Source organism: Triticum dicoccoides, chromosome 4B, assembly GCF_002162155.2.
Source record: "Triticum dicoccoides isolate Atlit2015 ecotype Zavitan chromosome 4B, WEW_v2.0, whole genome shotgun sequence".
Classification (NCBI taxonomy): Eukaryota; Viridiplantae; Streptophyta; class Magnoliopsida; order Poales; family Poaceae; genus Triticum; species Triticum dicoccoides.
Window position 1 is genome coordinate 309213719 of NC_041387.1, and position 11068 is coordinate 309224786.

The 11068-nt window shown below is 45.1% G+C and overlaps 1 long non-coding RNA gene across 2 annotated transcripts; it reads right to left on the bottom strand.

Annotated features, from left to right (window-relative positions):
* Positions 1-308: 308 nt before the first annotated feature.
* Positions 309-3490, bottom strand: LOC119296024. Of its 2 annotated transcripts, none has more exons than XR_005144622.1 (3): positions 3363-3490; positions 1384-1548; positions 309-517 (listed from the first exon to the last, which is right to left on the bottom strand). It is a non-coding gene; the product is annotated as an uncharacterized LOC119296024 (long non-coding RNA). The 2 variants fall into 2 exon arrangements; XR_005144623.1 differs by lacking the exon at positions 3363-3490 and adding an exon at positions 2828-3356.
* Positions 3491-11068: the final 7578 nt, after the last annotated feature.

Below are 11068 nucleotides of genomic sequence, written 5' to 3' on the forward strand. Positions count from 1 at the left end.
GTAACAGGAAATTGCAACATACTAATTTTGGTGGTGATAAATAGGTATCACAACAGGTAAAATCTTTGTAGCGAGAAACTATTGCGACAATTTAAACTTTCGTGGCAATACTCTATTTCAACAAAACATACTTTGGTGGCGTCAAACAGTTATCGCATCATGAAAAAAATTGTGGTGTTAAGCTATTGCGACAACATAAAGTGCTTCGTTGCAACATCCTAATGAAACAAAACATGTAGGCGTAGCGACTGAGATATGACTCAACACTGTATTTTTGGTGGTGCTAGCATGTGTCAACCGAAAGTGGGTTATCGTAATAGCCTATTGCAACCATTAAAAAACAGGCTTTCAATTACAATATTCAAAACCATACGAATAATATGTAGATTCATAAAATTCATAATTCTCATAGCAAATATCCATCAAATGAAACTCAAATGTAATTTAGCCATCCTAATTAACTGCGAAGACTAAATTGTCCATGATCTAGAGTCTAGTCCAGCTAGTTCTTTGGATCCTGCAATCAAGAAATAAAAAAATTCTAGTTAATGAGTCGAACATAACATACGCCATACAATTATTCCAGCCCCATTGTAAAAAGAACTACGCCAGACTAACTGGATTAATACTGTGTCAGCAAGCATGTAACTGAGGGATCAAAACAATTATACAAGTGTAAATGTCTAAAGCATAAGCACAAGTACATCTACTAAAAGCTTCCTTTTTAGAAAAAAAACATTGCTTTATAACTTAACAGTGTTGGGCTGAATCACCCAAAGCACAGGCAGCCACAAGGGCTGGTACGTCGTCCTCCCATTCCACATAGTGGTTAGGTTCGTACATCCTACCAAGACTAGCAAGCTCGTGAGCAACAGAGTTTGCCGAGCGACGACATACATTTACTTCATAATAAGAAAACCATAATTTGAGCTGGTCTTGGTATCCTCAATAACAGCACCATAGGCCGATGAGTCCACCTTATTGATATTCAGTGCTTCCATCAGGAGTTGCGAGTCCGTTTTAAAAACAACCCTCACGACCCCCACCATATCAACGGCAAGAGATATTGCATGGGACGTTGCAATGGACTCGGCAGCGAAGGCATCACGCGCATGCTCATGACATCCTCCTCATACATACAAAATGGTGCCATCATCCGATCGTACATCTACTAAAAGCTTCTGCTATTGATTTAAGTTGTGACTCGATGTATAGTTCAGTTAAGTTCGTGTCCCTAGCTAGCACATATTCGTTTTTTGTTTAAGTTGTGACCCAATGCAGCAACAACACATGGTAAAAGAGAAGAAGCAGCTAGCTAATTATGAAGGCCAATGACGTATAAAATGCAGGTGAACATGAAGAGAAAGCAATGTTGTGACTTACCATTGCTTTAAACATTCAAGAATGCCTTGCTGCAACTTGTATGAGCGCATTTTTAGAAATAGCAGTTGGCCTTGAACCTGGAGTCTTATTAGGACTAGATCTCTATAAATGAATATTTTGCAAGTTCAGATTACTATTTTCTTTGTCAACCTTCTTTGTAGGCACCTGTAAATAGAAGTGCACTTTTAGCAATGCAAGTAAAGCAACATAAATCCCATGCTTACAGAGCAAGGTAAAGTGAAATATGAAGTACAGCTAATTAGAAATGATCGTACATATCCCTATTAAACTTGGTACAACCAGTTATGTTCTAAGGTCACTATTCTCTTAACGGGAGAGATTTATCCAAGCATTCTTTTGTTAAATTTCTTGTGAGGGCCATGAGCAAGTTTGCTTGAGTACACAATTGAGAAGCTAAAGATATTGGACAAAGATTAAGTCCTGAACATATTGTAGAAGCTAAAGATATTTGTACTGAGTGTGCACCCAAATACTGCAGTACCGTGTGGGCTGTGTGCGTGCACGCAGTAGCAGAGCGTGGGAAGTAACTTAGAGGGGGTCATTCTCAAACTAAAACCAACAAAAAACAAGACTAACTCACAACATAAATTGAAAATTTGAGCTGGCCGTCAGTGATCATCAGTATGACCTATCGTTATGAATATTTGTCAATTGTCATCTTCTTTGGTTATGTTAATTTCCTCCTGATTTCTATGAAGTAATTACTAGATTAATTACTAGCAATCCAGCTGCAATACAGAGTGTCATCCGTTCTTTTTTTTACATATTTGCCCTGTGTGCTAGTGCTAGACTGTGAGAATCAGTAGTGGTGCAAATGATACCAACGGAACTACCCTCTGATTAAAATAGGAGAAGCATATATATCTCGCTAGCTCCTACAGTTCCCGTGCTTGCTCATTCTGTCCTTTGGCACTCGGCAGCAGTTCAGCAGTGACGTGCAGGCTACAGCATGAGTAGGACTAGCTGAAGGATGCAGCCGTGGCTAATAGACTGGATGCCGCAGCAAGCAGCCAGCATGGTGGCCTTGAAGCCTCGATGTAGTAGGCTAGCAGCGGAGAAGAGGAACTGAAAGAGCCATGGAGGTACCACTTGGCATGAGTGGTAAGCTATCTCAAAAACAATGAAAGAGCCATGGAGGAGAAAAGAGCCGAGCGAGTGCTTCAGTCCATGTGTGGTTGGTTCAGTCCAAAACTTAACTCTCAGATGGTTGGGTTTGGAGCGATTTAGGTTTGGAACTTTGGATCGGGATCCCAACCAAGGATGGTCTATGTGCAGTTTGGATTGTGCTTAATTAGGGTGTTGGAGCATTCGTACGCATGCTTGAGCCCATGGGTGGGGGTTCAGTTTGATCTGAATATGTATCTACACAGATGCAAATAGAATGGGGTGTGGGATGGATGGATCGGAAGAGAAGAGACGAGACCTTGGAAGAGCAGCCGTCCCCGTCCAGTCCAAGACCTTGGATTGGGAGGAAGCTCCATGGCCATGGCGGAGAAGAAGCGTCTCTGCCCAGGCCCTTGACGTACGGACACGGCCGCGTCGTCCGAGGCGCGCGAGCCCTGGGCGACCGTGGCAGATGGATCTGGCCGCCGCTCGATCTGCTCGTTTGATCTCCCTGCGTGGACGGAGGCCATGGGCGGCGGCGAGGTCTGAGCGTGGGTGGCGGCGCGTCCAGGAGGAGTTCGTGAGGGGAGGGGGATTTGAGCCCGGGCGGGCATTGTCGCGGCGTGCAACACCGAGGTGGTGTCGTGCTTGGTCCAAACACAGGATTAATAGGCAAGGGGACGAGACGGGAACTCCGCCGGCGCCGACGCCAGACCGCATCGTTGCCGCCGCCGGCATGGCCGAGGACACGGAGACGGGGCCCACGTCGGCGGGCTCAGAGTCAGAGGAGAGGGAGGAGGGCGAGACCGAGGAGGACCGGAGGTTCGGGAAGAGAGGAGATCGGGAGGAATTACCTGACGCCGTGCAGCTGACTGGAGCGTGGTTCGCTACGTTGACGCCGGCAGCACAGAGGAACCAGAGATGAGAGCTCAGATCCAATCTCCGTTGAAGACGCCGTTGTGTGGTTCTGTTAGGATGGTATTTAGCGGGAAGGTTAATATAAGCTATTTATTTGGTGGGAACAAATAAGCTAATTTGAGACCTTTTAGTGGTGGGACAGTAATTATTTTGTTCTGAAAAAAGTAATTATTTTTTGAGGGAATGTTCTAGTTTGTAAATCTACTTTGAGATGGAGGGAATACTGAAATTTGTTTGTAAAAAGTTATATCCAGTTAAAAAACCACCAAATCTGAGAAACGTGGAGGGGCAATCCGGCGTCCTCCCTTGTGACGTTATCGTTGTCGATATTTGTATGGTTGTCGCCATTTGAGGAAGCCAATTAACCAACGAAAAAAGAGTTTCTCCACTTTATATTATAAAGCAACCATCACATACATCGAAGCAACCGATACAGACACACGCCACACACACCCAAGGCAAGATACACGAATGTCGGGCACCGACACACAACGTCAACGACTACCAAGCACCTATAGGGTGTGCAAAAAACGGATCAACTTAGAGCCGATGGAGACCACCAGCACGAGGAGCGATCATCCCGGAATACGTGCGACGGTCACGCTGGACCAAGGACTCCAAGACGATGCCTCCAGGAAGGGTATGACCACGAACATCGCCACCGTCCGATCCGAAGATCAAGTTTTCACCCGGAGTAAGACCGAAGGAGTGGGAGCACCACAACGGATACTGCAAGGAGGAACACGACGTCCACGAACGCCGTCACGGTCGACCAGTGCACGGACTGGGTAGGTGATGTACCATGGTGCTTCAACCCCTCCGCCGCAACCCCGGTCATCCAACCACCCGCAGCCAATTAGGAAGGTGTTGTTTCATCATGGATCTACACTTAGGTTGGGATAAATAAAAAAATATGCCTTGGTCAACTGTTGGTCAAAGCAGCAAAAATACTGATGGGATGTGTTGATGAGACAGTCGATCTATGCGAGTCTCGATCTCATATTCCGGTCTTGAGATGGGGCGATCTCAACATCTTTCATTTTACCGGACAATTCTTGAAGGGTTTGTCCACGCCAGAGTAGGTCCAATATAATTATGTCGGTTTTGTTCTAACGATAACCATAGATATTCAACCATGTAAATTAAACAACCAAACCAATTTAGCTTTGAGATTTATTGTGTAAGGAACTTGTTGTTTCATCATGGATCAACACTTAGGTTGGGATATATCAAATATTCATGCCTTGGTCAACTGTTGGTCAAAGCAGCAAAATTTTGGTCAATTTTGAACTACAACTCACAGAAACCTCACGCAACCCTCACTTTAAAACTATTAGGTTATACTCTTGTCTCAAAACATAAGTACTGATGGGATGAGTTGATGAGACGGTCGATCTATGTCAGTTTCGATCTCACATTCCGATCTTGAGATGGGGCGGTCTCAGCATCTTTCATCTTACCAGACAATCCGTGGAGGGTTCGTCCACGCCAGCCGGAGTAGGTCCGACACAATTATGTTGCTTTTGTTTAAACGATAACCATTGAGATTCAAGTATGTAAATTAAACAACCAAACCGCCTTACCCATCCTTGGCCGCGCCTTACCCATTCCCGTCGGCGCCATGCCGCGCCTCGCACATCCCCAGCCGGTGAGCATGTTGGCTGCGACACCCCGTCATGCTCCCCGCGCTCGCTGCCGTCGGCACCGCCGGCGCCATGTGGCGTTTGTGCTCCTGCAGGTCAGGGCGAGGTTGGGGGCTACGGTGGCAGCTGCAGGCGCGGGGCGGCGCCTCGCGCTCGGCTACTTGCCGCGCCTCGCGCTCGGCTACTTGCACTCGGGGCGCCGGCAAGCATGGAGGTTGGGCTCGTCTGCACGCGGTGGCGCGAGCGCGGAGCTTCGACCAGCAGGACGTAACCCTGGCACCCAAAGCCGGACTAGGTGGTGCGAGCACTGGCGGGCATGAGCGGGAGCACGAGGAGCGGTCGCGCGAGAGAGAGCGCGACGAGCGGGAGCACGAGCTTCGACGCGGACTGAGAGCATTGCGGAGGTGGGTGCGGGCTGCCTTTCATCCGAAATCTCAAAATGAATATCATTGTAGCAACTGGACTTTTATTTGGAAAATCCATTCAACATATGTGAGGATACAGTACTATGTGCCCTGAGTTGGTAAGAGATAAACAAAACTATTGTAGCCCTCAAACCAATGGTGATTCAGATTGGATGAACTGAATACTATTACTGAATCTCTTGATGTGCAAATCTAATGTATATTGGTCTGATTGCACCATGAACACAGGTATTGCAGAATACTACTCGGTGAAACTGAAACAACTTCTTTGTTTGCACCATCAAGTTCTTGTTTCCCATGATAGTCCTGTATTATGACGAAATCCTCTTCTTGTAATTTCAGGAGTCACGTAAGCTTAAAAAACCCTACCCCAGATCCTCGGAAAAAATAAAAAAATACTAGCCCTTTGTAGACAGGTTCCATACCTCAACTCGTACCTAATCCCCTGTTCCACCGCCGCCCGACCCGAGTGCTGGCCACATCCAACAGCCACATCATGGCGGCGCGACGAAGCAGCCCGCGCCGTCGCCTCCCTGCCGCTTCCCTCCCTCTAAACTTGCTCCGCCACCCGCCGCTCGGCGCCTTCCGCCCGTTGGCCTCCTCCTCCGTGGATCTCGGCTGGTCGATCCTGCCCGTGGGCGCGTGGCTGGACCGCCCGACATCTCAACTCCGGCACCAACCGGCTCTGCTCTGGCTCTTCCGCCATCCTGCTCGCCTGGCTGAGACTGGCTCTTGCCTGCCTCCCATGCGACCTACTACCTCCACAACAACAAAAGGAAGAGCGGCGTGCAGCATGTTTAGCCTTTACTCGGGCAATAACACTTACACCTGTTGTCTGCCAAATTTGTTTAGAGCCCAAATCATTGATGCTGCGACTAAGTTCCAGTTTGATTTCTCTACAGTGCACAGGTATTGGTTCTTTAATAATCTATGTAAATAAAGGCCCAGTTATATTTGCTTGTCTGTGTTTTCTTTTGCAATCTGCAAGGAACTCAAATATAGCTGTGCATGTGCTCACGTGTTGTAGTTGATCAATAGTTAGAATTACAAATTAGGAGCCACTTTAGTTGCAAGTATAGTTGACCAATAATCTCATACTTGCTGCTGGTGAACTGAATCAAAACATACTCTTGGTTCCAAAAAAAATTAACTTCGTCCTGTGATAAGTGATCGCCTACCTGTGTATTTCTCTGCTTAGGATATCAAAATTTACTTGTATGTAATCCTGTGAAAAGTTGGCAGTACAGTCAAGGAAATCGCATGATTGAACTAGATAGAAAATAGGCAATCCCTGAACTAGATAGGTAATATTCTGTTTGTTTCAACTCTGTATGGTTTCCTGAAGAAAATAGGCAATCCCTGAAATAAATAGGTAATATTCTGTCTGTTTGAACTCCGTATGGTTGCTGAAGAACTCAGTATAGTGTGTGAAGAATATTGGTTACAGTTTCAAGCAGTGGCCCATGTCTTATTGCCATTTCAAAATACGTGATTCTACACAAGTTCAGTGAAAATCAGCCCGTTTTGTATTCCTGCTCATGAACTCCATATGTGGAAAACAGCATGAAGAAGATGATTCTCATTTGTTATGTGCTCCCTTTGATTATACACTTCTCTCCTCGTGTACTCATTTATATATACTTGAGATACTTACAGAATACTTTCTGCCATTGTAGGTACAAAAAGGAAATTACTCACCATACAAATGAGAAATGTATGGCTTTGTTCACAAACTGTGCCTGACAAATATAGATATTCGTAAGAAACTAATCTCTTCTGCACTGTACATGAGGCGATACACAAGCTGATCTCATGAGGCGAAATGCAGGCTGAATCATGGCTGATATGTGTATAGTTCAGTGGAGTAGCATCCTGTTTTTTCCCAATGTATTTGACTTGATACTTACTCGAGTTTTGTTAGACATACTTCTGTAGTCCCCTTTGGGTAACGCGGGTGTGCACTGAGTGAAAAGCTGACGTGATCCAGATATTGTTTAGTTTTTTGAAACGCGGTACGTATATTGATACAGAAAAAGCCTAGATTGTACTGATTTTGGCAGGCAAGCATACAGTTTTTAGGAGTATACTAACTTGTAAGCCTTTGATCTTTCTAATGTTGAAATTACATTTCCTCTTGTTAATTATTTTTGACAAAAACATGTTTATTTATGTGGCATAATTTTGGTCTTATTTGGTCATTCTGACAGTTCTTACGTTGGGGCAAGTCTGACATTGCAGTCTCAGAAGGTTGATGTCCTGTACAGATTGCTGCAATTTATCATGCCTTAAATATGTTACTTACGTCAGACATCAGCCCTATATCTATATTACAGTGTGTAATGAGAAAGTTAGAAGAGTAATTTCGCTTTCGGGGTTGAGAAATGTGGGCCAGCTTCTAGCAAAAAGAAAAGGAAAATGTGGGCTGGCTGGAATGGACGCACATAACGTTTTCTTACTTCAGGCTCACAACTTTTTTTACTTTGGTGGCTGGCTGGTCAGAATGGGTGTAGGAAGTTTTCTTACCTTTGCCGCAGCATGTTTTCTTACCTTTGCTGCAGCTTTTCTTACAATGGTGGTTCTCCAAAATCACGTCGCTGGAAACCCATGCACGGACTGGCTCTAGATGGTGCGCCCGATCGGTGGGGTGAGGAATAAGCATTCTTCACCCAGGGTGACGAATAGCGCGACCCAGTTTGTCTAACAATACGATATTGTGCATGAAGTAATCCATAACAAATCGATAACTAAACTATGTAGAGAAGCGTGTTGTACCTTGGGTGGGAGAATCTTGGATGCTATACATTTTTATTAACATCACATAAATACGTACAATCACATCAACCAAGATACAAAAAAATTAGGAAGGAAGAGAATGTGAGGATTACCTCTATGAACTAGTACACCCCTTTAATTAGATCCGGAGAAATAGTATAACAAATAACTGAAATAATCAGGGGCACTGTAGAGAATATCGTTGCAATATCCTGCTCCCTTTTTCGCAACACTAGAGGATTGTTGCAATATGTTGTACGTATTACCATGGATGCACAAGTTGTCGCAATATATATAATATTTATTGCAGCACAACGAAGGTGAGGCAAAAAATTGCCCTATTACAACCAATACATGTTTTGTTGCAATAGGAAGCCATGTATTTTGCAATAGCATCTATGCCTAGCGCCACATGCCAGACTTGTTGCAATATATGTCTAAATATTGCCACAAAGATTTACTTTGTTGCAATACCTAGGCTTTATTGCAACAAAATGACCAATTCACGCAATGAGATGCAACTGTCGCAATATCGCTACCATATTGCAACGCTGATGCAGCTTGTGGCAATACATGGCTTCTATTGCAACAAAATGAGTACCTAGAGCGACGAAATGAAACTGTGGCAATATGTAGATCTTATTACCACGAACTAGAATTTTGTGGTGATATAGCATTTTATTGCAACGAAAGATAGTTGTAGCAATAAATTTTGTTGCAATAGACCGGAATCCTTGTAGTGCATGTTGTGGTCACCAGACTTAGGCAACAGAGTGTGCCTTAGGATCCAGTTGATTGTTGGCAGCCCTGACAAAAGAAAGTGGACCGACCCAAACTTTTGTGTCTCAATGGCTTTGTCTGGGATCTCCTTGTACATGTGTGCCATGGAATTATGGTCCATCTTATTCTTGGCATAGACATCCAAGTCATCTTCACTCTCCTTTGGGGCATTGATCAGTTTTGCCCACTCCTCAACGGTTGACTGGTACCTCGTACCTTCAGACATCCAAATTATCCTCCCATCTGGATAGAAGTGTGCTGTGGAGTAGAATTGCATAATGAGTTCATCATTCCAGTTGGTGAGCTTTTGCCAAACAAAATCTGCAACTCCAAATGCAACAAAACTGTCTTGCACTCCAGGATAGTGTTCTTCATTTTCTTTCATGTAGGTCCAGTCGACCCACCTCATATCACACACTATGGGCTTCTTGTCCAACAAAATTGTCTCATAGAAGTCATGTTGTTCCTTTGTATGGTAACTGTAATCAACAACAGTCCTTCTCCTTGTGGCATATGGATCTGTCATCCTCCATAGCCTCAACCCTGAGTCTCTTATGATGTTCATGTCCTCAGCCACAGGATGGGCATCATTATGGTCTGGTATCTTGGGCTTGAGCTTCCTCAGGACTTGTCCTTCTTCATCTTCCTCATCAGCAACTTCAGGCACTGGGGCCTTGTTCTTCTCAGCAGCTGGAATACTCCTGGTATTCCTCTTTGGTGCAAGCTTGGGTTTGGGGGCAGCTTTGGGTGCTTCCTTGGGCTTTGATGTTGCAGCCCCTGACTTAATTGCATCACCCATAAGCTTTTGTGCCTTGGGTGCTAGTGCAGCAACCACTTCTTCCTCTTCCATCATAGAAAGTTTCCCACCAACTCTGGCTATGGTCTTTTTGACCCTTTCCTTCCTTTTCTTTCCTTCTGCAGCAGGCTCTTTGGATTGGGATTCCAAAGGAATTTGAGTGGAGACTCTGGCTTTGGACATTGGTTGTCTTCCTGCAGGCCTTTTAATCTTCATGCCTGGCTTTACTGCAGTTGAGCTGAACTTCTTCTTGAGCTCTACTTTCTTGGAAGTAGCCTCATCCTCTTCTTCCATGTAATCCTCATCCTCAGAATCTGAGGTTCTCTTCTTCCTTGTCCTGGTGGCAGCTTTAGGCAAGTTGCTTGGGGTGCTCCTGCTGCCTTCATCTGAAGTGATAGAGGGACTAGTGCCCTCACTCATGTTCATCTGCTCTTCTGACCTGTTCTGACTATCACTTTGGTCTGACATGCTGCAAATCACTGACTGCTCACCCTGTGAAGAGTTATAGATGAGATAGAGTGGATGAGCATCACAAAATGCAGAGATTTTTGCAAAAGAATGATTAAAAAATTCAGTTTTAGTTTTCCACAGAAAGCATTTCGGATCAACCGATTTTCAGACTTGGTGATACCGAAGCAGTTTTGGAACCTAAACTGATGAACTCAGTTGGACCGAGTCACAGTTCGATGGCACCGAGACTGCTAGGGTTTCACAAAGTCCTAAAATCAGTCTCACCGATTAGCAATTCTCGGTCAGACCGAGAGTTACTAGTGCAATGGCATTAGCCAAATCGGTGGGATCGAGTTTTTCAACTCGGTGGGTCCGAGATGGTTTCGGTGGAAACCTAACCCTAAATTTTCAAATTCATCTAATCTAAGGATTGCATTGACTGGATAGGAGTGTTTCAATCGTGGCAAGAATCATTAAGAACACAATGCGCTAGGAATCGGACGAGGATAGCATAGTGATCGAGTCCATACCCTAGCTTGGCGATGAACTCACTACGGCGGCAACGGCGGGGGTGAAATCCGTTGACGGCGGCAGAGACCAGCGACAGGAGGCGGCTGGCGAGAGGAGACGATCCGGAGACCCTGATGGCAGAGCGAGCTATTGCGCGGGCGAAGAGGTTCAGAGAAATTTCCAATTTTTTGCCCGTGAATATATATAGCCCGACCCTGTCGGTGTGACCGAGTGGAACAACTCGGTGGCACCGAGATGCATAACTG